This window comes from Mesocricetus auratus, unplaced genomic scaffold (genome assembly GCF_017639785.1).
Source record: "Mesocricetus auratus isolate SY011 unplaced genomic scaffold, BCM_Maur_2.0 Super-Scaffold_100707, whole genome shotgun sequence".
Lineage (NCBI taxonomy): Eukaryota > Metazoa > Chordata > Mammalia > Rodentia > Cricetidae > Mesocricetus > Mesocricetus auratus.
In genome coordinates this window covers 14,811,151-14,836,393 of record NW_024429269.1, presented here as the reverse complement: position 1 = coordinate 14,836,393, position 25,243 = coordinate 14,811,151, and positions in this window count along the sequence as shown.

The following is a 25,243-nucleotide window of genomic DNA, read 5'->3' as shown; positions in this document are numbered from 1 at the left end:
GGGACTTCCGAAATGCCTTGAACTCCGCTGTGACCTCTCAGTCCTTTGTAACATATGTATAGCATGTGACCAGTGGAATAATATTAATTGGAATACAAGAAGCAGTGGTCACCTCAGCTAGGATTGTCAAGAAAAGTGGGAACATGGGGATTAGGCATATATCCAAAAGATGCCCATTCATACAACAAGGATGTCTGCTCCACTATGTTCATAGCAGCATTATTTGTAATAGCCAGAACTTGGAAGCAACCTAGACGCCCCTCAGCTGAAGAGTGGATAGAGAAAATGTAGTACATTTACACGATGGAGTACTACTCAGCAGAAATAAACAATGGAATCCTGAAATTTGCAGGCAAATGGATGGCACTAGAAGAAACCATCCTGAGCGAGGTAACCCAGTCACAAAAAGAGAAACATGGCATGTACTCTCCCATATATGGATTTTAGACATACATCTGAGGAGTGCCAGCCTACAATCACATGACCAGAGAGTCTGGGAAACAACCTTCATTCAGTGGCTGATGGAAGCAGAGGCAGAGGCTAGGCACTGAGCTGAACTCAAGAAATCCAGTGACAGAGAGGGAGGACTGATGACCAAAGGGGTTAAGACTGGGCTGGTTTAACCCCCAGAAACAGCTGACATGACAAGGGTCAGCTTTTGAATTCCAGACTGATCAAGACCCCCTGAATATGGGTGTCAGTGAGGAGGCCTAAGTAATCTATTGAGCCTTGGGTAGTAGATCAGTATTTATCCTAGGTATACAAATGGACTTTGGGCTCCCATCCAACAATGAGAGATGCACTCTCATCCTGGACTCTTAGGGGAGGGTCTAGGCCCTACCCTGGATGAAATGACAGACTATGGACACCCCCATGGAGGGCCTCACCCTCCCTGGGGAAATGAGGGGATACTGGGGGGTTGGTGGGAGGGCGCAGGAGGAGGTGAGGGAAAGGGAGAGGGACCTGGATTGACATGTGAAGCAACCTTGTTTTTAATTTAAATTTAAAAATAAATAAATAATATATAAAAAAGAAAAGTGGAAACATCAGCAAATCATGCCAATGAAACCACCACACCTCCCTTGTGAATTTATTGTTATTCAATAAGTTCTGACATTATGAAAAGACACAGAAATATTGATGTTTCCAGCACAGTGCATGCACAACGAAGTTATATGGTAGATTTATGAGAGGTATTGTCAGTCTTAGGAATGAGAAGGGAGTGTTTAGAACTCAACTAAGTTATAGATAGATCATGATGGCCCTAAGAAAGCAGTTTTTATATTGTCTTTAACAACACACACACACACACATTTACTCATCATACATAGGGAGCCCATGACAGACAGCAGTATATATATACATATATATATATATATATATATCTGAAGTCCAACTTAGTGAACCAATGAGTTTTATTGGGGTTACTTACAGGAATATGGCTGAAGGATTAATTGCAAACCAGAAATGATTCAAAGACAGGAGCACCACCGAAAGCACACCTCAGTGTGAGTGAGAGCTCACAAAGGCTGTGATCCTGGAGTGCACTGCACAGCCTGCAGGTAGGACAGAACAGGCAGCAGAGTGTCCTTCCCAGGCAGCTGGCAGCTTTCTGCCTCCTTCAGGCTGCTTGTCTTGTCTCTGGAGCTTGACTCCTCTGAGAGTTATCTTTACAGTTTGTGTAGTCTGAAAGTCTCTCTCTCTCTCTGTCTCTCTCTCTCTCTCTCTGCAGTCTTCAATGTTTACTCTTGGGAATAGAGGAGCCTGGTGAATCTGGTCAGTTTTATGGACTTCTTGAACCTAATTTGAATTATTTTCTTTCTGTCTTAAGGACCCTCTATGCTGGGTGGAATGTAGCAATCTTGAGGAACCTGCTAAATAACATACATCTTTAAAGAAACATGTATTGTCTCCATAGGCAATTTTGACTTTGCCAGCTGTATCTGAAGCCTCCTAAACATCAACAGAAAAGCCAAAAAAGATCCACCAGATGAAGACCTTCTTTTCATTCCCATATTTTCCCCACTGGGGCACAACTCCTGCTCAAACTGGTAGCAATATTGGCATCATCCTTATGATTCTGGGTTTGAAGATATACAGAATGAAATAGTGACGTGGTCACAAAGGCTTCTACCCAGGTTTCCCAGAAAGACCTGGAGTCCAGGCAATATGTGGTAGGGTCAGGATCCCTATAGGCAGCCACTAAGAGTGGCTCTGAAAACACAGTGGAAAACCCAGGAAGTTAAAGATCTAGGAGTGTGGAAAATATTCCAAGACAGAGGTTAGGGAACAGGGATACTGCTACTTTCCAGGTTCTTGACATCTTATTCAAAAAATTATAAAATCACAAATAGTAAAGGATGAGAGCATTTTATTTAAGGATACAGTAGAGGACACACACAGGGAAACAGTATTCTATATGAGCTGGAGTGAATTCATGCATTCTTGTCTGTGGCCTCTTGTGATATACAGGAGAAGGGATCTGTGTGGTAGGAACTCAGCTCATGGAATTCAAGGTGGGAAGAAGGACACTGTCAGAAACTGGACTTGGGCCACTTGTGTCTTAAAGAACCCAGCTTTATCCTTGCTATGTCCTGAGAATATGGATGAGGTTGGATTTAAAGATATGGACTAAATTGTTTGGTGAAGGAAATTTCAAGATGCCATAGTCTTCAGCCTCTATCATGGTTTTTCTCACTCCTTTCATCCAAGTCAGAGAAAGGGGAAGAGTATAAAGATTTTAAAATATGCCATTTGATGAGGAAAGGCGGGTGAGAAATTTTTACATTGTGAACAAAGAGAGTGCCCCATGACAAGAGAACCCCCGCTCTCTTAAATGAGACAATAGGAGAAGTGCTCTGACATCAAGAACATATCCATTATAGGCTTCTACTTGTGAAAATGCAAATCAGCTTGAAAGGAGAAACCCTGAACTGAGAATCCCACACAAGGGCTCCCTGGTTGAAAATAACTGCCTAGAAAACTGGTCTTTGCAGATCAATCGCCAAGGTACACGGGGGCCACGCACAGCTGTGGTTCAAGGAGGGCGCGCTACATCTCTTAACCGGCAACAGAACTTGGAGAATTATCCACATGGTACTGATTTTGAAACCACAAAAGATGTAAGGTTGGGTCGATTACAGAGTCTTGATCCACAGTTTCAGAGAGCTGCTGAGGCCAGGCAATCTGCATGAAGGTCAGAGTCTCTGAAGAGGGGTCATGGGAAGCTGTGAAAATGAAACAGTAGCTATCCTAGGATGGGCTGTCACCAAGGAAAACTGCAAGAATCAGATGGAGTTGATACCAGAGAAGCTGTATGCTACAGCTAGCAGAGATAGGGGTACAGGGCTCTCCCAGGCCCTTTGGGAACTGGATGGTTTCTTCAAAAACCGCAAGTGTCCTACACGAAGCTGCAGGATTTCATGTTTCCCCACATGTGGGTCTTGCTCCGGTACAATCAATCGTTCCTAGATACTCTCAGCCCTCCCTTTCGGAATGACAATATTGAATTGTGTCGTAGCATGTGGGAAGTGGATATTATTTCTTTTATGTTATAGGGACTCACAGGCGCCTGGGTCTCAGAAGAGACCCTCAGTTTACACCTTTGAACAGTGTTTGGAACTGGCGAAGACTGCAGGAGCTCACACAGTTCCTCTGGATGCACCTTACATTCTGAGGTGTCCGTGAGCCTATGAAAACCGAGGTGGTCCAGACTGAGTTTAATGTCAAGTAGGCAAAGGGAAGAGTTGAGACGGTTCCTATTGGTTGCCAACCTGACAGGATGCCCAGCCTGCTGGAAGGTAAGCCTCTGGGATGCCTGTGAGGGGTTATCTAGAGGAGAATATCTGAAGCAGGAAGGCTGCCCCGGAGTGTGAATGACAGCATTCCACAGGGTTCCTGGGCTGAATTAAAATGAGAGGCAGAACTAAGCAGCAGCTTTCTTCCTCTAATTTCTGACTACAATGCCTCACGCTGCTGAGCCCCTCCCCCATCCTCCACGTCCCCTCCCCCGTAGCTTCCCTGCCTGGATGCACTGTGCCCTGCAACTGTGAATCAAATTAAGTCTTTCCTTCCTTAAGGTACTTTTGCCAGATCTTTTGTTGCAGCAGCCAGTAACCAACAGAGAGGGTGAACTAAAAGCAGCACAAAAGTGATAACAAAAATGGCTAAAAAGCCAAAGGGAACAGAAATATGTAAAAAAGAAATAGCCTGAAGCTCTTGGTAAGAGCTCCTGCAAAGCTATTGATGGAAGGGACTGGCGGAGAGGGAGCACATACAGTCACTCATCATCTTCACCTGTGTACCCACTGAGGGGTCAACCAGGCTTCCATGAACAGTTCATCCTGTGGTCATGACCTTCCTTAAACTCAGTGGGTCTCAAAAGAGCAACAAATCATGAATGTGGAAAGGGACTTCCAGGAAGGAGGTAAGGGCGGGCGTGGGAGGGAGATTAGAAAGGGTGGGGCTTACGCTAACCAGAATATATTCATATAAAAGCACAGAAGCAGAAGGATCTGCTTATGAGGAGGAAAGTACTAATGGGAAGGCAGGAAGCAAGACAAAGTAATGGGGTGTGAAAATGATCACAGTACACAGCACACATTCTTGAAAATGCCATAATGAAGCTTATTATTTTGTAAATGAACATATGCTTATATGAATAAAAAGTACTTTAACCATAATATTAATGAAACAAGTTCAGGCTCAACTCCCACTAAGGTTTAGTCTGACCATGTGAGCAACTTAAGACTGCATTTTTTTAAACTTCCCTCTCCTTGTTTTGGCTGGACCTCGCAGTCTTTATTTGTCTATGAATATATTTCTTCTTTCTTGGGAGTTTTGAACAACTCACTGAAAAATTTCTGCACCCCAATAAGCCTCCCCACCAAGGCAGCAATCCAAATCAAACCGAATTTAAAAAAAAAAAGCCGACATGTAATGGAGGCAACGCTCCCAGGTTGGCTTTCCAGCCCTCTAGAGAGGAGAGACAGGAAAGAGAGACCAGAAAACCACAAGTCTATTTTCTGGGAAGCAAGTTTAGATACCCTGTAGGAGTGGTCTCGAGCGTCTCTGGGGGAGGAACCATCATTTGGTGGGCTTTCTGAGATGCAGCAGGATTTGGAGGGAAATAGGAGAGGGGGGCTTAGTTGGAACTTTCACCATAACATCCCAGACTCTTTGGGTATGGGTGAAGTTTCCACCATAACACTCAACTCACAACTGTGTATTTGTTGTAATTCACCAGAAAATCAGTATGTTTCAGAGAGTGGGTACTTAACATAACTAGTATGGCATCTGATAAGTGTGGACGTTTTTGTCTTATCTCATGTACATATACGACAGCACCTGGTGAAGTCCTGACATATATTCCAACTGAATTAAATCAAAAGACAAAAGTTTCTCTTACCACACATACAATATAAAAAGTACCTAAGGAAGATGTCAAAATGAAAACTTCAAATTCCATGTCAAGTTTAAGTGACTCTAACTATTCAAAAGTTTCACTTTGTAGAGAAGAAGCATTTGTGTTATTGAGTCATGATGTCTTTTGGGCTACTCTGGTATAAAAATTGTGGCTCACAATCTTGAAAAGTATTCTATTAGAATCCATACTTGGGCTGGGACATGACTTACTGGTAAAGAACATAGTGCTGCAATTGATTCTCTAGTACCATAAAAATAAACAGAACTTATGTCTCAAAAGCAAAATGATAGGCAGAAGAAATGGCTCAGTAATTAAGATCACTATCTGACAGAAAGAGCACAGCTTGTGGATTCACCTAAGCAGGGCTCATGAGGGCTCACAGAGACTGAAGCAGCCATCACAGAGCCTGTATGGGTCTGTGCTTGGTCCTCTGCATGTATGTTATGGTTGTTGGCTTGGTGCTTTGGGAGGGATTCCTCACAGTGGGAGTGAGTGTATCTCTGACTCTTTTGACGACTCTTAGGACCCTTTTCCTCCTTCTGGGTTGCCTCACCCAGCCTTGATGTGAGGGTTTGTGGCTGGTCTTATTGCTTCTTGTTGTGCCATGTTTTTGTTGATGTCCCTGGAGATCTGCTCTTTTCTGGGGGAGAGGGGGAGTAGGGAGGAAACTACTACTCTGCCAGGAGTAGAATTTGTTTTAAAAAATTACTGTCTGTTCTTCCAGGGGACTCAGGTTCAATTACCAGAACCCATATGGTATCTCTCGATTGTCACTAACTCTAGTTACAGAAAATCTGAAGCCTTCTTCTGGCTTCCTCTGTCATTGCATGCACATGGTGCACAGGCATACATGCAGGCAAAATAGCCATATATATATATATATTATACACAATATATATATATATAAATTTTTAAGGTGACATGGAGAGCTGAATCCTAAAGATGATGACTGAATAGGTCGCAGTTGAAGCAGGTATCTCTAGGGCATCCTGTTAGCAACATATGCAAAGGAGACCACTATAGAGACTGAGTATTATCCTTTGAATCCAGAGGATAAGTCAAAAGTACTGTGTAGAACATGGAAAAGTGTGTTCTGCTCTCTCCCTGTTCTACTTCTGTGTCACCTGGGAGCAGTATGTTGACAAAGCCTCAAACGAAGAAGCCGCCCCTTGTTCTTCCACCCCTGTAAGTCTCTCCTCATTTTCTTTGCTAAATGTCAGTGACATAAACACTCCAAACATAATCTTCCAAATATAGATATTCCTTCTCATCAACCAGCTAGATGTTTTCTTTAAAACATTTGATTGCTGATGTGAGAAGTTTTGAAGAAAATGAAAGTTTGTTATAGCAATTGTTATTTCTCTTTTGTATAAGTTATTCTACTAAAAAAACAAAAGCTTCATGTTTTCTCCACAATTATTGTAACTTGCAGTATCAGTTGAGATTGCCTGTATGAAAATTTTTATACTTTTTTTTTACAAAAATAATTAAGCAATAAAGACTTTCAAGAACCTCAGTGGGCAGAGCTGAGTTCAGTAGTAATATTACATCACACCAAAAGCCCTTTCTCCTTTCTTTGTTACCAACCCCTTGTTAGTGGAAATCGTCATTGCTGCCCAGTCGCAAGATGGGGATCTCAATATCGATACCATAGATGAGACACAAGGAAAGAAAGATGTGAGGAAGTAGGGAACAGATTCCCAACTTTCTTTCATCAGGAGAGAAAAGTCACCTCAAATGAGACCAGAAAGTTCATTTCAATAGATTCCAGAAAGTATGTGATATGTGTCAATGTGCTATAAATAATAGAATACTCCTGGAATCAGATATAAATAATCTACTAGCACTTCACAGGAAACATTGCACTGAATAGACAAGGCAGAAGGCATCTGTGTAGTCAGGGACCAAAAAGTGATAAAATTTCATCTGTATTGTAGAATACTATTAAGCGGTTAATGAAGAAGATGAGATGGATTTTCAGGTAGTGAAAAGTGAAGCATGTAAGATGTACTACTATTCAGATGAAAGAATAAGCCACACATAACAAACTTCCATTTTCTTTGAAAATGAAAATAACTTTAAAATCCACAATCAAATTTAAGCATGCGGTCCATGGTGGAAGAGAACTTGAGGCAGTCAGCGAGAGCCAGAGAGAGCTGGTGACATTACGTGCACAGTCAGGACGGAGAGCAGTGGATTCACACACTCATCTCATTTCCTCCTTTTTATTCAGTCCCGGATCCCATCTGCCCAGTCCATGTTACCACCCACAGTGGACAAGTCTCCCCACTTAAACCAATCTAGTCAAGACAATCCCCAGCAAACATGCCCAGAGACCAACTCAACATAGTTAATTCTCCACAGGTGTGCCTAGAGGCCTGTCTCCCAGGTGACTCTAGATTCTGTAAAATTGAGAATTACCAGGAACCATCACATCCAGCCACTATGAAAGTTAGTATGGAGGTTCCTCATAAAAAATAAAAGTCTAGTAACTTTTTGCACTAACATTTTGTTTTTCAGGTAGTCTCTCTTCACCCCTTTCTCGGGTTGGGTAAATAAATCCCCTAAACAAAATGGCGTTTGACATTTTATTAACAGACATTTAATTTCTGAGCTCTGGTGGCAGCAGGGAAATGTGTGAGACTGAGCTAGGAAGCAAATCTTTTGAGCTCTGACAAATACTTGATTCTGAGCAAGCCTAAGCACACGGCATCCTGCCAACTTCAAGACTTCCTGCAATCCAAGTCACCGTGGATACACACCTTAAAGCAAAACATCAGTGGGAATGATTACTATCTATATACTTCAAGTTTGTTTTTAATTATCTTGGTATGTGTTTTAAGGTCATTCAAAATAAATACCTTTTGTAATCTTCAAGGGCATAGCCATGCATGCATAGGTATAGGTCATGAAACTAAGAGAGGAACAATGAGAGAGACAGGGCTTTAAGGAGGTGAGATAATAATAGACTAGAGCCCAAGCATGAGAGGGACAACAGGAGCTGGAGAAGAACCAACAAACACAAAATGTTCTGAAAGTGCCACAGTGAAAAATGAAACCCATTATTTTGCATGACAATTATAGAAAACACAAAAAATTCAATAGGGAAAAATATCTTTCACTTCATTTAAACCTTTTGGATACATTCAAGTGTTCTAAGCTACTAATCACTAGCCAACAATGGTTGAATGTATAAATGACTGGCTGTATTTATAGACAGGTATGAAGGGAAATTCGCAGTCATATTCACAGTACATTTCCATTCACCATAAGGAAGAATTGCAATTTGAAGCTTTTTTAAATGAAACAGACAGCTATGAGATAAAATATTCCATTTCCTAAGAAATATGGAAGAAATGTGAAATGTTCATTTTTCCAGGGATGTTACAGAAAAAAAAACAGAATGATATCATTTATAAGAAAAGTAAAATTTGACATTTTCTACTAAAGGAGAACTACATAAAGAACTGACTAACCAAAAGCTTATTAAATTTAAAAATGCACTTTTTAAAAATCCCGTTCAACCTTATATGAGCTGCCCTTCAATGTCTTCTATGTGTGACACGGAAGCTGAACTCGTGAGATCTCAACAATAACCGTGGGCTCTTTACCAAGCTCTGTACAATGACACCACCAGCTGACATGCTAGTGTAGAATGGGCCACTCTCACAAAGCTCCACTCCAATTAATGGCTGCTGGGAAAGGGAGTTTCAGTCTTCTCCAGGAATGAGTCTCCTGAGAGATTATCAAATCTCAAGAAGTAAGCCCAAACACATATGAACTCAGCAGGGTGTGAGCATGTGTGTGTGTGTGTGTAAGAGGCTATGAATTTGAGGAACAGGGGGATCACGAGAGGAACTGGAGAGAGGAGAGGGAGGGGGAATGTTATATATACAATACTCATGTATGAAATTCTAAAAAAAAACACATGATTTTGTAAAAAAAAAAATAAATTCAAGAAACTGTACTTTGAATCTGTGCTTGATGCATAGACATGAAGAGAACACATTCCAAGCAGAATAAACTTACTAAGGACAAAATGCTAACAATTAAGCAAGTCCCAGTAATTGAGAAGAAACAGGCTCATTTTAAGTTCAAATCCAGTCTAGACTACGTAATCCCCTATCTCAAAAATGATGAATAATAATAATAATGCATTTAGGTAATCAAAACATCTTAAATATGATTGCCTGTCAGAGACAATTTAGAAGTTATCAGCATAACACATAAAAACAGAAAGCATTACAGAAACGAGGCTAAGCATAGAGAGGAAAATTATAGAGGAACACTGTAGAAAGATTTTCTCCATCTATCTCAGATCCACTGGACCAGTTTTTTCCCTGCCACTGGGTCTTGCAGCCTTAATGAAATAACCACTCTGAGACTTAATATCAGTTACAATTGTTTAGCCAATAGCTTAGGCTTCTTACTAGCTAGTTCTCTTAATTACTAACCCATTTCTATTAGTCTGTGTATCTCCATGTGGCCTTCACTTACTGGTGATGCCTGGGTCTCTTGACTACTGGCTACTATGTGGCATCTGTCCTTTGTCTTCTTTCTCCCTGCATCTTTGTTCAGAATTCCTGCCTAGCTAAATTCTGCCTGTCCATTGGCCAAAACAACTTTGTTCATCAACCAATAAGAGAAACATATATTCACAGAATACAGAAGGATATTCCCCATCAGAACACAACTGTTCTAAGGACAGCTTCTTGTGGGTAGACATACAGTTTTCCTCATTTTTTTATTTGTGTTTTATTTTTTGTTTCTACTCTAAAAAATGTCTAGATCTTTATCAGTGCATGATGTTGGGGGTTTCATTAACATTTTAGTTTAGGAGAGGGAACAAGTGTTTGACTACCCTTATAAAATCCGTGACACTACTGCACTAGTCAGAGTACCTTGTCAGGCCAGAAACTACTGTAGCTTTCAGGGTTGTCATCTAGGTAAGATCAATGACTATTTCCTCCCACGGGGACCTGCATATTACCTCCTAGCACTGTGAAATCTAGCCAGTAGAGATGATGCTTCCAGATCAATACCAGATTGATTTCTTCATGTTTTATGACTTGAGTTTGTGATATCTTCAACAATAGGCTCTTATCAAGTTCTGTAGGGAATCAAGATCAATTACAATAGCCTGTGATATTTAGGGGTTTACAGGAACCTCGGTCCAACAGCTTCAAAAGAGGTAACCCATCCCTGGCAGTGAGTTTATTTACCAGCCTGTGATGGCAACGAATTGACCTCCCCTCCTCTGCCCTCATTGTGGGGCAATTCCATTCAAACTCTTTTTATAGATGTACATGTATATGTTTTAAGAGTTGCCTATAATAGTAGGTTTCTGTATGTCTTTTTAGAGAGGCCTTTAGTGTTGGTTATCCCTTCCCACACTCCCTTTCCTGCCTCTCATTCCCCAATCCATTCTATCCTCCTATTATGTTATTCCCCATTTATATTACTGCATTCTATCTCCTCTTCCTTTAAACCCACCTGCCCAGCCCCTTCCTGACCCCTATGGGTATGCCAAATGAAACACACCCAGTGAGTGTGTAAAGGCTACCACCTGCATCTCAGAGAACACATGTGACACTTTTTCTAGATTAGATCTAGATTACCTTACTGAGGATGATCATTTACAGCTCTATCTATTTACCTTTGAAATTCATAATTTTCTTTTTGAGATGGGAAACTTGCTTTGTTTGATCAGGCTAGTCTCAAGCTCACATTTATCCTCCTGCCTCTGCATATTCAGTACTGGGATTAAAGGCACACACGCACACGCGCACACACATGCACACACACACACACACACACGCACACATGCACACACACGCACACATGCACACATGCACACGCACACACGCGTGCACACGTGCGCACACACACGCACACATGCACACACGCACACGCACACACGCGCGCACACATGCACACACGCACACATGCACACACACACACGCACACGCGCGCACGCACACGCGCGCACACACACGCACACACGCACACACGCACACACGCACACGCTGGCTAATTTTGTTTGTCCTAGCAGCTGAATAATACTCCACTGTGTAATGTGACACATTTTCATTATACATTTGCCAGCTGATTTATGTCTAGGTTATTTCTATTTCCAGGCTGTGATTAGAGCAGCAACAAAGAGACACTTTCTGGTTGGATTTCAGGCCTGATCCACAAGATACAAGCCATACCCAATGCTATTGTCAGAGTCAAGAACCTATAGTTACACATAGGTTCTACTACTACTATTATTCTGGAATCTACTACTGCTATTCTAATAAATAGACACAGTACTAAACTGATTCCTAATTACTTGTTGTTATATTCATAGTGCATCTCTCAAACCTCATCAACCCTGCATTTTTTTTCTTGCAGTATATGGCAGTTAACACAGAGACCCCTAACTGGTCAATACACAGAGAATCAGAGACTGTGGAGTGGTGGTGTGGTCTCAGCTTAGTTCTTTCCCATAGACCTCGCAGCCTTCCCTTCCAGCCTATCTCCATTCTTTTGTGTCAGCCACCAATACCTGTAAACACTTTTCACCAGGGACCTCCAGCGGCCAAACAAGGCTTAGAATCAGGTAGGTGATTTTCATTATCCTTCCTGCCCTCCATTATGATCTCACAAGTTTCATGTGCAGTTCTGTAGCAGCCTGTTTGTAGGTGCCCCTCCTCCTATCCCAACTCCGTTCCCTGAAGACTCCACCTCTTAGTACAAGCCCAGGGTTTCCCCTAGCCCTTCAACCTCTGTCTCTCCAATCAGACATATACTTCACACCTCCCCCAGGCTCTTTCCCACAGCCCCTTCAGCCTCTACTCCTAGACAGTTTCTATTCCTCTCCGTCACATGTCACTTGTCGCTCTTTATCTATGCCTCTGTTGGTACAAAAAGCAGAACTGAAATCTTGTCAGGAGCATCAACACTTCTGATCAGAAGAAAAGAAAAGGGATCCTGTTTAGTGTGCTGTTAACCAATTGTCGAATAATAAATGATTGGAGAAGCAAAAAATTTTTTTGCAGTTTTATAACACAGGAATAAAACTCCAGCAAAACTGTTGCTATGATGGGATGGCACTGTGTGTTCAGAACCACCAACTTCACTTTAAGTCAGGGGTTATAATTGCTTTATATGACAATTACCTTTAATTTCACTGAAATGAGAGAGAGGCAGAGACACTGAGGAATGCTCAGGCCTAAGTGGCACATCTGTACCACACTCTTTCCTACGAGACTCAGAAAACATCTCAAGAAAGGAAAGAAAGTTGGTAAGAGCCAGAGGTAGTGGATGATCCCAATGAAACAGTGTTTTCTGGGCCCAACAGGGCAGTTGCACACGGGAAATCAAGGTGGCTTTGACAAGATGCACAAGACCTGTGCAAGCACAAGCCACACAAAATTGTCATGTAGAAGGGGAAGATGGGCGTGAAGTCTCACTCCCAGCTGAGGAGCTGTTGATGGCTGCTGGGAGAAGGAAGAGGGAAGGTTCGTGTTTCTTTAAGGATGAAGTTTCTGGCAGTCAGACTAGACTCCAGTGGAAGGCCATAGATCCATGAGTATGCCGCCATAGACCCATGAGTATACGGGGAATGCCAAATGTACTTGATGGAGATTATAAGGGAAAAAAACCACAAAGTTGGGTTGGGGGGGAGGGTGTGGATCTAGGAGGAGTCTGGGGAGTGGGTAAATATGACGTGTATTACGTGAAATTCCCAGAGAACTAGTTTTTAAAAATGAGGAAAAAGGGAGGTCACAGAGTTGGGTGGACAGGGTAGTAGAAAGGGAGGGGTGGATATGATCAAAAGACATTGGATGAAATTCTCAAAGTGTTAATAAAATTACTTTTTTTTAAATATCCCATGTGTGCTAGCAAGTTTTATGTCTACTTGACACAAGCTAGAGTCATTTAGGAAGAAGGAACCTAAACTGAGGAAATGTCTCCACCAGACTGGCCTGTGGGGCATTTTCTGGCAGGTGGTTGATGTGGGAGGGCCCAGCTCCCTGTGGGCGGTGCCACCGCTGGGATGGAGGTCCAGGATGCCTTAAGGAATTAGGCTGAGCAAGTCAGTGAATAGCGCTCTCCCCAGCATTGCTTCAGTCCCTGCCTCCGGGCTCCTACCCTGCCTTAAGTTGTACCCTGACTTCCCTCGGGAATTAACGGTTACCTAGATGTGTAAGAGAAAGAAACCCTTTTCTCCCCAGGTTCATTTTGGGCATGGTGTTTTATTGCAGTAGTAGAAACCCTAACTGAGATACCATGTTATATGAAATCGTGACGAAATGAAAAAGAGGAGAGCTGGAGAAAGGCAATGTCAAGATATGAGACAAATCTCCTAGTGCATCAGAGTCTACGAGTCTAGATCCACTTAGAGTTGCAAAGGTCAAAACAAAATTTCTCATTTGGAAATTCTTTCATTTATAGACATAATTACTACAGACAAAAAGAAGAGAGACACTTGTGGGCTAATCTAATTAGATCTGAATTTGCGGTGCATAGAAGTAAGGTCCAGCTAGACTGACCAGAATTATGTAAAGCAGATCACAAATATGAGAAATAACATTGACTTATTGAATCTTATTGCACTGGAGATAGAAAAAAAGTTAGGAAAGCATTAAAATTTATAATTCTGCCAGAGACATGATGGCCCATTGTTTGTACTTGTGTCTGTATTTTACTTTTGTCTGGTTTCATTTCTATGCCTAGCATTTGTGTTCCCTCATAAGCAATCTCATTTTCAACATTGTGAATGATTTGAATTCATAGTTTGACATTGTTTATTATTCATATCATTGATACACCATAACCATAATAAAACTATTTAGTTTTCCTATTCTGGTGACTCATATCCAATTTTCAGTCATTTAAATAGCAGTATCAAAAAAATGAAAAAATAGCAGTATCATAAACATCTTTAAATATAAAACACTATCCAAATTTCTCATCTTGTCTTTAAGGCAGCTTACTAGAACTGGGCTTGTTGGTTCAGTGAGTAAGAAAGCCTGCAATTGCTCCTTTTCTGTGTTACTAACGAGCTTTCTAAATTCCTTCTAAGTTCATTGTCTCTACTCCATTGCCCTTTTCCTAAATAGCCCATTCTGGTCAGCCTCTAGCCCACTGAGGTTAGCAGGAGTTTTTATACCTGCAAATCTGATGATCTTATCATTCCTTACCTTATTGAGATTTCTCAGAAGCATTTGACATAATGCCTCTTCTCTCCTTGTAACACCATCATTTGAGTTCTGGGTGGCCACAAGTTCTGGTTTACTTATGGCCTCATATCAATCTCTCTCTCTCTCTCTCTCTCTCTCTCTCTCTCTCTCTCTCTCTCTCTCTCTCTCTCTGGTTTTTCAAAATTGGTTTCTCTGTAGTTTTTAAGCTTGTCCTGGAACTCACTCTGTAGACCAGGCTAGCCTTGAACTCACAGAGATCCACCTGCCTCTGCCTCTCAAGTGCTGGGATTAAAGGCAAGAACCACCACCTCCAGGCTCAGTCTCCTTTTCTAGCCCAGTTTTACTTTGCTGATCTCTAAATAGGGTGTTCTCCTGCAGCTCATTTCTGAAACACTTATTTTATTTATGTTCATATTTAAATGATCTCACCCAGAGATGTGGTTTTAATTGCTATCAGCACACTGGTGACTTTCACCATCTCCATCCTGGCTCTCCCAGTTGAAAGGCATTATGGCATTACCTATTGTGGTGGTTTGAAAAAAAAATATGACTCCCAAAAAAAGCAGCGCGATCTGGAGGTATGACTTTCTTGGAGTAGTTGTGGTCTTGTTGGAGGCTTTGAAGTCTCATATATGCTCAAGCTATGTCCAGGGAGTCATACCACTTATTGCTGCCTGTGAGTCCAGATGTAGAACTCTCAGCTACCTCTCCAGTACCATGTCTGCCTTCACACCACCATGCTCCCTGCCATGATAATAATAGACTAAACCTGTGAAGCTGGAAGCTGCTACCTCAATTAAGAGTTGCTGTGGTCATAGTGTCTCTTCACACAATAGAAACCCTAACTAAGACACCTATGGTGCCATACCATGCATGACGGTACGGCATTCAGATTTTAGCATGTCAAAACACAATGTTTAGTTCCCTCCCATAAAATCTGCCTTTCATCCTTGCTGATCTTGATAAAATGGCAAATAATTTATCTAATTATGACAAATGAAAGTCTTAGATTCTTATTTAACTTCTCTTTCTCCCACAACCTGCATTGTAAGGCATTCTAGCCATGTAAAATTTATTTCCTGCTGGGAAAAGTCTGGCAACTTATTTTCAAATCAAAGATGTTTCATGATGGTCCCAATGGCACCCAAGCCATCTCATTCTTATTCAAAGACATATGAATGAATAAGATATGGGACTTTGCCTTGAAGTTGCTGCTTAACTGTTAAATAATACCCTGTCTTTCCATATTTCTGTTACTCACAGAATCCTGAAGCCAGTAAATTGCCTGTTTGGTCCCAAGATTTGTTTTTCCAACCAGGAAGCAATGCACTATTCAGGAAAGTTGAAATTTGAGATACAGTATTTTCTTTGGATGGTTTGAGTGGAAGTAATGGCAGAAAGATTCAGTCTCTGAACTTCCCAAATGCTCCACAGTAGACCAGTTTTAGGAAAGTCTTCGCACAACTTCAAGTTTACAGAACCCCTGTAGTATAGCCAGGATGCTGGTCTGAACTGAGACAGCAATTACATCATATCTGTCCCAGCATCCAGCTCAAAGAAGCACAGTTCACACAGCAAACTTTCTGCAGTCATTCCTCCCACTGAGCCGAGTTGCTGGCTTTGTCATACCTGAATTCCCAAGGATGATTAGACCTAAGTAGAGATTCACTAATCTGTTTATCTAGCCAAACTAGGCTTAATTTTCATTTAAGGATTTTCCTCCCCCAACCTTGCATGTTTGATGAAAATAGAAAGGGACAATGGAAGAAGAGGAAGAGCTTTTAAGGGAGAGAAGAGGAAGGGAAGAAAAGACAGGGATGGAATGCATGTGATGTAGAAAGGGGACTAATAAGATAAGGGTAGAGGGGCTGGGAGTTGGTGGTGCACGCCTTTAATCCCAGCACTCAGGAGGCAGAGGCAGGAGGATCTCTGTGAGTTAGGGGCCAGAATGGTCTGCAGAGCAAGTTCCAGGACAACCTCCAAAGCAATACAGAGAACCGTATCCCCCCCCAAAAAAAAACAAAAAAAAGGATAAGGGCAGAGGGATGGGGAGGGTGCCAAGGGGGTAAATAAGAACAAAGATGCCATGATGCCCTTGGTATTGCATGCTGACTTTACTTATAAGACAATTTCGTTTCTTTTATGAAATAGGAAATGTACTCTCTGTTTCCACTTTCTTTTGACTATTCTTTTTGGGGTTGACATACGAACAATGCGCAGCTTTTTAAAATACTATGTTTGTTATAAACCATTTTTTGATAGTAATTTTGTTCCCTTTTGGGTTTCCAGGTATATAATTATCTGCAAATATACTGATGATATCTTGCCACTTTCTTTTCAAGTCATAGTTCTCTCGTTTTGTTCATGTAAACAATAATTCTTCCAAGCAGCTGGACATCTCCCCTCATTTCTCACCAGCAAAACATCCCTTCTTACATTCCTGGCAAGAATGTGATTTACAAAGAGAAAACTCTCTAAACAGTAGAAGTACTATTGGCAGTTTGTATTCCAGAGATGATATGAGTTGAGGATCTGCTCTGTCCAGAAGAGTGATCTCATGGTTTCCAGTGTAGTGTGGCCAAGAGCCAAATTCCCAATGACTGCCCACACACTAGCTCCCTTGTGATTTGTTTTTCTCAAGAAAAAAAAATGAGTTGACAGAGGAAGGCAGAGTTCTGTCTTACCCAAACATCCCATCTTTGGAAGACAGATAATTCTATCCTGAAGCACAAGGGAAACATTAGGGAAGGGGGTCTCCCTATTTTACATAATTCCATACCTGAAAAGGAACAAAGGATTAATTTCCACAATCAACAGCCAAGAAGATTACAACTCTTTATTCTTCAGAATCTCGGAATGGAGGTTCCACCACTTACTTCATAATCATCTGAAAGACAGAGAAAGGGAAGGTGGGGGTAGATTTGTCGGGGCTTTACCCAGGGAATGTAGCTGAGGAAATGGCCTTGAATGGTAGGCACCTACAATTAGCAGGATGAGGACTAGATACAAGAAGTGGAAAAGAACTTGCTCCACTAACTTTTGCTGCTTCTGAGATCTTACTAACCCTTTCTGCAAACACATTAGACAAAGTGAAGAGTTTCAAGTAACTGATGTGTGAAATATGAGCAAGTCGCTCCAATCTTCCCATGTACCCAAGACTAAATATGAGAAAAATTCCTACATTTGCAGATGCACTAACATTTTCAAAGTTAGCCAGATGGCAGGCTGCTTTTTCCTGCCTGAGAACACAATAAAGTCCCACTTTGTGCTTATGGAGACAGCTTAAAGTGGCTCGGATTTGACTATAATAAAACTATGACAGTCAAAGAATTGATGGAGGAAAGGAATCCGGTCTTCCCTCAACCTCTTTATGCCTCTATAGATGTAGCACAGTCCATGTATGAGAGAAACCTTCAGGACTTCCATGAAAGGTGGGGAGAGTGAGGAAAGGAATTGCTGGCATTAAAACAGCCAGTCAACTCTCTCCTCTTCATACACATTTAAACTTCTTCTTTTGTTTTCAAATTAAAACTATCCTCATTTTTGCATTATTTCTCAGATACTTAATATTCAAAAGCTTGGAAAGTCCTGGTTATACATCTCCACAGTGCCAAGTTTCATCATCATCTTTAAAGGCAGGACTAAAAAATAGACAATTATATGTAAATTGCATAAACAAATGCAATTCCATTGGACATTGTTTGTGTGATAATGTTGGGCCTAAGAAAATCTTGGATGCGAGGCCCAGTGTAAGTTCCTGAGCCTGACTTGAGTTTTGGGCTCGGATGTGAGGCCCAGTGTAACCTCCTGAGCCTGGCTAGAGTTTAGCGACCTGTCTCTGACCTGTAACCTCCATGTGGGGGTGACTCAGCCAGATCTGATGCAAGATTGCCCCCTGCCTAGCTACCTGCCTGCTTGGTGGAATACTATTGGCCCTTAACTCCTCACATCACCTTACCCTATCCCAAGATTCCCATCCCCTACCTCAGTCCTAAATAAGTTCCTGCATGTTGAAATAAATCAAGATCCTGCTTCGACAGACTCCCGACTCAGTGTGGTTTTTTCTCCCTGGTAACTAATGGGGAGAGGGTCTGAGTCGTCGACACTCACCATCCTGCTCAGCCCCGGGGAAGAGGCCGGCTGGACTGGCCCTTCCCCCGGCTCTACCTGCAGGGAGGACCCTGCATGATAATATGAAAATAAGTGTTGGAAAACAGTGGTAAAATATAAATGACAAGAAATAAAATTTGGGAAATCCCTCTCTCCACTTAAACCATTTTCTCCATTGCGTGAGAGGGATGGTAGGGTAGGTTAGAGGAGGAGATTAAGGAGGAATAAATAACCCTAAAAGATGCTTGAAGAAGCCATGTAGAAACCTACTATTTTATAAACTCATGTACAGATATAGATATGAGTTTAATTAGTGTTACCTTACAAAGGGGATTATGGGCATCCCAGAAGCCATAGGTTACCAAAGAAAAACTAGTCCAGTGCCAGATAAGTTGTTGGTCAGAGGTGTCCCAGAGACCCCCAAAACAATACATGCCACTGCCACTGATCTTAGCTGCTGGGGAAGATTGAATAAGAGGGTCCCAATAGGCTCATGTATTTGAATACTTGGCCAACAGGGAGTGGAAATATTTGAAAGAATCACAAGGATTAAAAGATGTGGCCTTCTTTGAGTAGGTATGGACTTTTTGGAGAAGTGTGTGTCACTGGAGATGGGCTCTGAGGTTTCAAAAGTTCATTCTAGGTGCAGTTCCTTCAGTCTCTTCTATCTGTCTGCCCCCCTTTCTCTCTTTCTCTTTCTCTTTCTCTTTCTCTTTCTCTCTCTCTCTCTCTCTCTCTCTCTCTCTCTCTCTTTCTCTCTCTCTCCCTCTGTGTGTGTGTGTGTGCGCACATGTGTGTGTGTGTCTGTTTGTGATAATAGACTAAGCCTCTGAAACTGTTAGCAAGCCCCAAATTAAATGCTTTCTTTATAAGACTTGCCTTAGTCATGGTGTCTCTTCACGGAAACAGAAGAGTAACTAAAATATGTACCCACCAGAATGTAATTGTTACACCCTGTTTCTAAGGAGACCACACACATTAATCACAGCACATGGGGAAATTAAGTCTGTATCAACCAGGAAGCTTCTGCCTGCTGGCTAAATAAATTGCATAGTAATGAAAGGTACTATATGGGCCACTGGGGATTAAACTGCCATCAACAGTGTTAGCCAGCTGTGAACCCTATGAACTACAATAATGGCTGGCATGAAAGATATGTCCATGGGTGAAATAATGCCACAAATGTTATGGGAGTAGCAAAGCTCTTTCTGGTTGAACTTAAGGACCATTCAACAGGAGGAAACCTGTGCCTGGTACTGTAAATATGATCAAGAACTCACAGTAAGAAAGCTCACAGTCCCAGGGGTGAACCTATTATTTTGCTAAATGGACCTAGCATCATACTGGCCTCTACATTCTTATCCCTGCAGCCCAGGACTAGCACTGCTCTTGAACTTCATCAGAAAAAAACTGCTCTGTGCAATAGATGGTGGTTAATGCAGAAACTCGCAATTGATCTAAGGGAAGAGATGTCCACAACTGGGACATATCTATATCACATCCATTTCCTAAGGCTAATGGATCACTGGAAGAAGAGCCAGAAAGATTGTGAGAACAAGAGATTAGGTAAGACCAGAGTACAGCAATGTCTTGTGGGTGTAACCGGAACCCTGCACACAGGAACTCACATCAGTCATGGCCCCTGCACAAGATGGAGCAAGTTAACATTCCTGCCTGGAGTGGGAAGGGTTCATGAGCCCCCATCTTCATTTTAGGAGCTTTGGATAACTGATAGCTTCTAGGTGAGGCAGAGTCAGTTTTCTTTAAGGATGTGGGCTCTGCTTGGTTGGCCACACTCCAGTGGATAGCCCGACACCTAGAAGTATGTGGACAACAGAGTTAGAGTCAAAGGATTATCAAATGCATAAAAGAAGAAAGAAGGGCATGAAGCTGGAGTGTTAGGGAAATGGGAGGAAATGGGAGAGGAGTTAAGATAGGGTGGATATGAACCAAATATATTATAGAAAAGTCTCAAAAGATCAGTAAAATATTTATTAAATAAGGTTTGTCTTATTAAGACAAAACATGGTCCGTTTTACTTAAAATATAAGATATTGATAGTAGCTGGACTTCTGCTTGCCCTCTTTGGGATCTCCTAGCCTGGAGACTGCAGGCAGGTCGACACACTCCTAGAGGACCAAGCAATCCAGAGTCTTCTGACATTGTTCTGCTAGTCCTGTCCAAACTCAGGGGAGAAATGAGCATGGGCCCCAGTCTCAGGCCCAACTCCTGCTTGCCCTCTTTGGGATCTCCTAGCCTGGAGACTGCAGGCAGGTCGACATACTCCTAGAGAACCAAGCAATCCAGAGTCTTCTGACATTGTTCTGCTAGTCCTGTCCAAACTCAGGGGAGAGATGAGCATGGGCCCCAGTCTCAGGCCCAACTCCCGCTTGCCCTCTTTGGGATCTCCTGGCCTGGGTACTGTGGGCAGGTCAACTTGAACCAGGAAGATCAAACCATTCAGAGTCTGCTGATATTGCTGTGCTACTCCCGCATCTATCCCCCTGGTAAGGAAGTGTCTCAGACCCACCTGCACTCATTGTGAGAACTATCAGAGTATTGAACCGATTTGCACCCACTGGAAGACAACCTTAGACCGTACCCACCAGGAGAGGAAGAGACCCCACACGCACCCCCTGGAAGAAGGGATGGGAAGACTACAATATAAGAATGCATTCAACAACAGAAAAACCAATAGGATGCCACCAGAGTCTACAATCTACAGCAGCAAGACCTGAACGTCCCAACACATATGAAGAAGAAGAGAATGACCTTAAAAACTTCATGATTATGATAGAGACCCAATGAATAAATCCTTTAAAAAATGGAAGAAAAACAAACAAACAAATTCAAGAAATGGAGGAAAATACAAGGCAAAAATTGCAAGAAACAATACAAACAGTGCATGGTCTGAGAGCTGAAATAGAGACCATTAAAAAAAAAAACGACAGTCTGAGGGAATTCTAGAATTAGAAAAGCTGGATAAACAATCAGGAACTACAGATACAAGCATAACAGGCAGAATACAAGAGATGGAAGAGAAACTCTCAGGTGTTGAGGATACACTAGGAGAAATAATTCATCAACCAAAGAAATTTTTAAGTTCAATGAATCATTAACACATAATATCCAAGAAATATGAGACACTGTGAGAAGATCAAACCTAAGAATAATAGGTGAAAAAACCCACCTCAAACGGGCAGAAAACATATTCAACAAAATTATAGAAGAAAACTTTCCCAAATTAGAAAGATATGCTAATGAAGGTACAAGAGCCTACAGAACACCCAATAGAGTGAACAAAAAAGTCCCCTCACTACACAATAATCAGAACCTAAAACATACAGAATAAAGAAAGAATACTAAGAGCAACAACAGAAAAAGGTCAAGTAACATATAGGCAAACCTATCAGAATTACACTTGACTTCTTTGTGAAACTCTGAAAGCCAGAAGGTCCTGGATAGACATTCTATAAACAAAAAGAGACGACAGATGCCAGCCCAGACTACTATACCCAGCAAAGCTTTCAGTCACTATAGATGGAGGAAAACAAGATGTCCCATGGCAAAACCAGATTTAAACAATACACATCACAAATCCAGCCCTACAGAAAGTTCTGGAAGGAAAACTCCAACCCAAGGAAGTTAACTACAACCACAAAAACACAGGCAATAGATAATACCACTTTACCAAAAGTCAAAAGAAAAAACAGGATAAACAAACACACAACACTGACAATGAAAATAAAAAACAAACAATAATTAAAACTGAATCGTCCTTAATTTTCTCAATATTAATGTTCTTAACTTGCCTATAAAAAGACACAGGCTAACAGAATAGATACGAAGACAGAATCCATCCTTCTACTGCATACAAGAAACACACCTCAACTTCAAAGACAGACATTACTTCAGAGTAAAGGGTTGGGAAAAGATTTTTCAATCAAATGAACCCTAGAATAAAGCTGATGTAGCTATTCTAATATCTAACAAATTAGACTTCAAACTAAACTAAAATCAATCAAAAGAGATGAAGAAGGTTATTTTATATTCATTACAGGAAAAATCCATCAGGATGAAGTCTTAATTCTGAATATCTAAACTCCAAATACAAAGGCATCTACATTCGTAAAAGAAACATTACTAAAACTCAAACCACACATAAAACCTCACACATTTATAGTGGGAGACTTCAACACCTCACTCTCACCATTAGACAGGATCACCAGACAGACACTTAATAAAGAAACAAAAGAACTAGCAGAAGTTATGACCCAATTTGGTTTGACAGACATCTATAGAACATTCCATCCAAACACAAAAGAATACATCATCTTCTCAGCACCACATGGGACCTTCTCTAAAATCTACCACATACTTGGCAACATAGCAAACAGATACAAAAAAATTGGAATATACCCTGTATCTTATTAGACCACCATGCTTTAAAGTTAGAATACAACAACAACACAAATTGAAGAAACACTACAAACTCAGGGAAATTGAACAATGCACAATTGCACCATTCCTGGGTCAAGGAAGAAATAAAGAAAGAAACCAAAGACTTCATAAAATTCAATGAGAATGAAGACACAACATACCCAAACTTATGGGATACTTTGGAAGCAGTGCTAAGAAGAAAGTTCATAGCACTAAGTGCCCACATGAAGAAGCTTGAAAATAGTCACATTTGAGAATTAACAGCACAATTGAAAGCTCTAGAACACAAAGAAGCAAATTCATCCAGGAGGAGTAGATGCCAGGAAATAATCAAATTGAGGGATAAAATCAATAAAGCAGAGACTAGGAAAACAATACAAAAAATCAATGAAAAGAAGAGTTGGTTCTTCGAAAAAATCTACAAGATAGACAAAACTTTACCCAAACTAATCAAAAGGCAGAAAAAGAACATGCAAATTAAAAAATCAAAAATGAAAATGGAGACATAATAAGGAAATTCAAAGAATCTTCAGGTCATACTTTGAAAACCTATACTCCACAAAATTCAAATATTTGAAGGAAATGGACAATTTTCTGGATAGATATCACTTGCCAAAATTAAATCAAGAGCAGATAAGCAATTTAAACAGACCTACAACCCCTAATGAAATAGAAGCAGTCATCAAAAGTCTATCAACCAAGAAAAGCCCAGATGGTTTTAGTGCAGAATTCTACCAGAAATTCAAAGAACAGCTAATACCAATACTCCTCAAAGTGTTCCACATAATAGAAGCAGAAGGTTCATTGCCAAACTCTTTTTATGAGGCTACAGTTACATTCATACCTAAGCTCCACAAAGACACAACAAAGAAAGAGAACTACAGACCAATAACCCTCATGAACACTGATGATAAAATACTCAATAAAATACTGGCAAATCGAATCCAAACACATCAGAGAAATCATCCACCATGATCAAGTAGGCTTCATCCTAGGGATGCAGGGATGGTTCAACATATGAAAATCTATCATTGCAATCTACCATATAAACAAACTGAAAAAGAAAAATCACATGATCATCTGACTAGATGCTGAAAAAGACTTTGACAAAATCCAACACCCCTTCATAATAAAGGCAATGGAGAGATCAGAAATTACAGGAACATAACTAAACATAATAAAAGCTACGTACAACAAACCAAAAGCCAACATCAAACTAAATGGAGAGAAATTCAATACCATTCCTCTAAAAACAGGAACAAAACAAGGCTGTGCACTCTCTCCATATCTCTTCAATATTGTACTTGAAGGTCTAGCTAGAGCAATAAGACAACAAAAAGAGATCAAGGGGATACAAATTGTGAAGGAAGAAGTCAAACTTTCACTATTTGCAGATGTTATGATAGTTTACATAAGTGATGCAGAAAAACTCTACCAGGGAACTTCATCAAAATGTCAGGACACAAGATTAACTCAAAAAAAAAAATCAGTAGACCTAACATATACAGAGGATAAATGGGCTGAGAAAGAAATCAGAGAAACATCACTCTGTACAATTGCCACACATAACATAAAATATCTTGGGGTAACACGAATCAAACAAGTAAAAGACCTATATAGCAAGAACTTTGAGTCTTTAAAGAAAGAAATTAAAGAAGATACCAGAAAATGGAAAGATCTCCCACGCTCTTGGATAGGTAGGAACAACATAGTAAAAATGGCAATCCTGCCAAAAGTAACCTACAGATTCAATGCAATCCCCATCAAAATCCCAGCACAATTCTTCACAGACCTTGAAAGAAAAATACTCAACTTTATATGGAAAAACAAAAGACCCAGGAGAGCCAAAATAACCCGGTACAATAAAGGACTTTCCGAAGGCATCACCATCCCTGACTTTAAGCTCTATTATAGAGCTATAGTGCTGAAAACAGCTTGGTAATGGCACAAAAATAGACAGGTAGACAATGGAATTGAATTGAAAACCCTGATATTAACCCACACACCTATAAACACCTGATTTTTGACAAAGAAGCTAAAATTATACAATGGAAAAAGGAAAGCATTTTCACCAAAT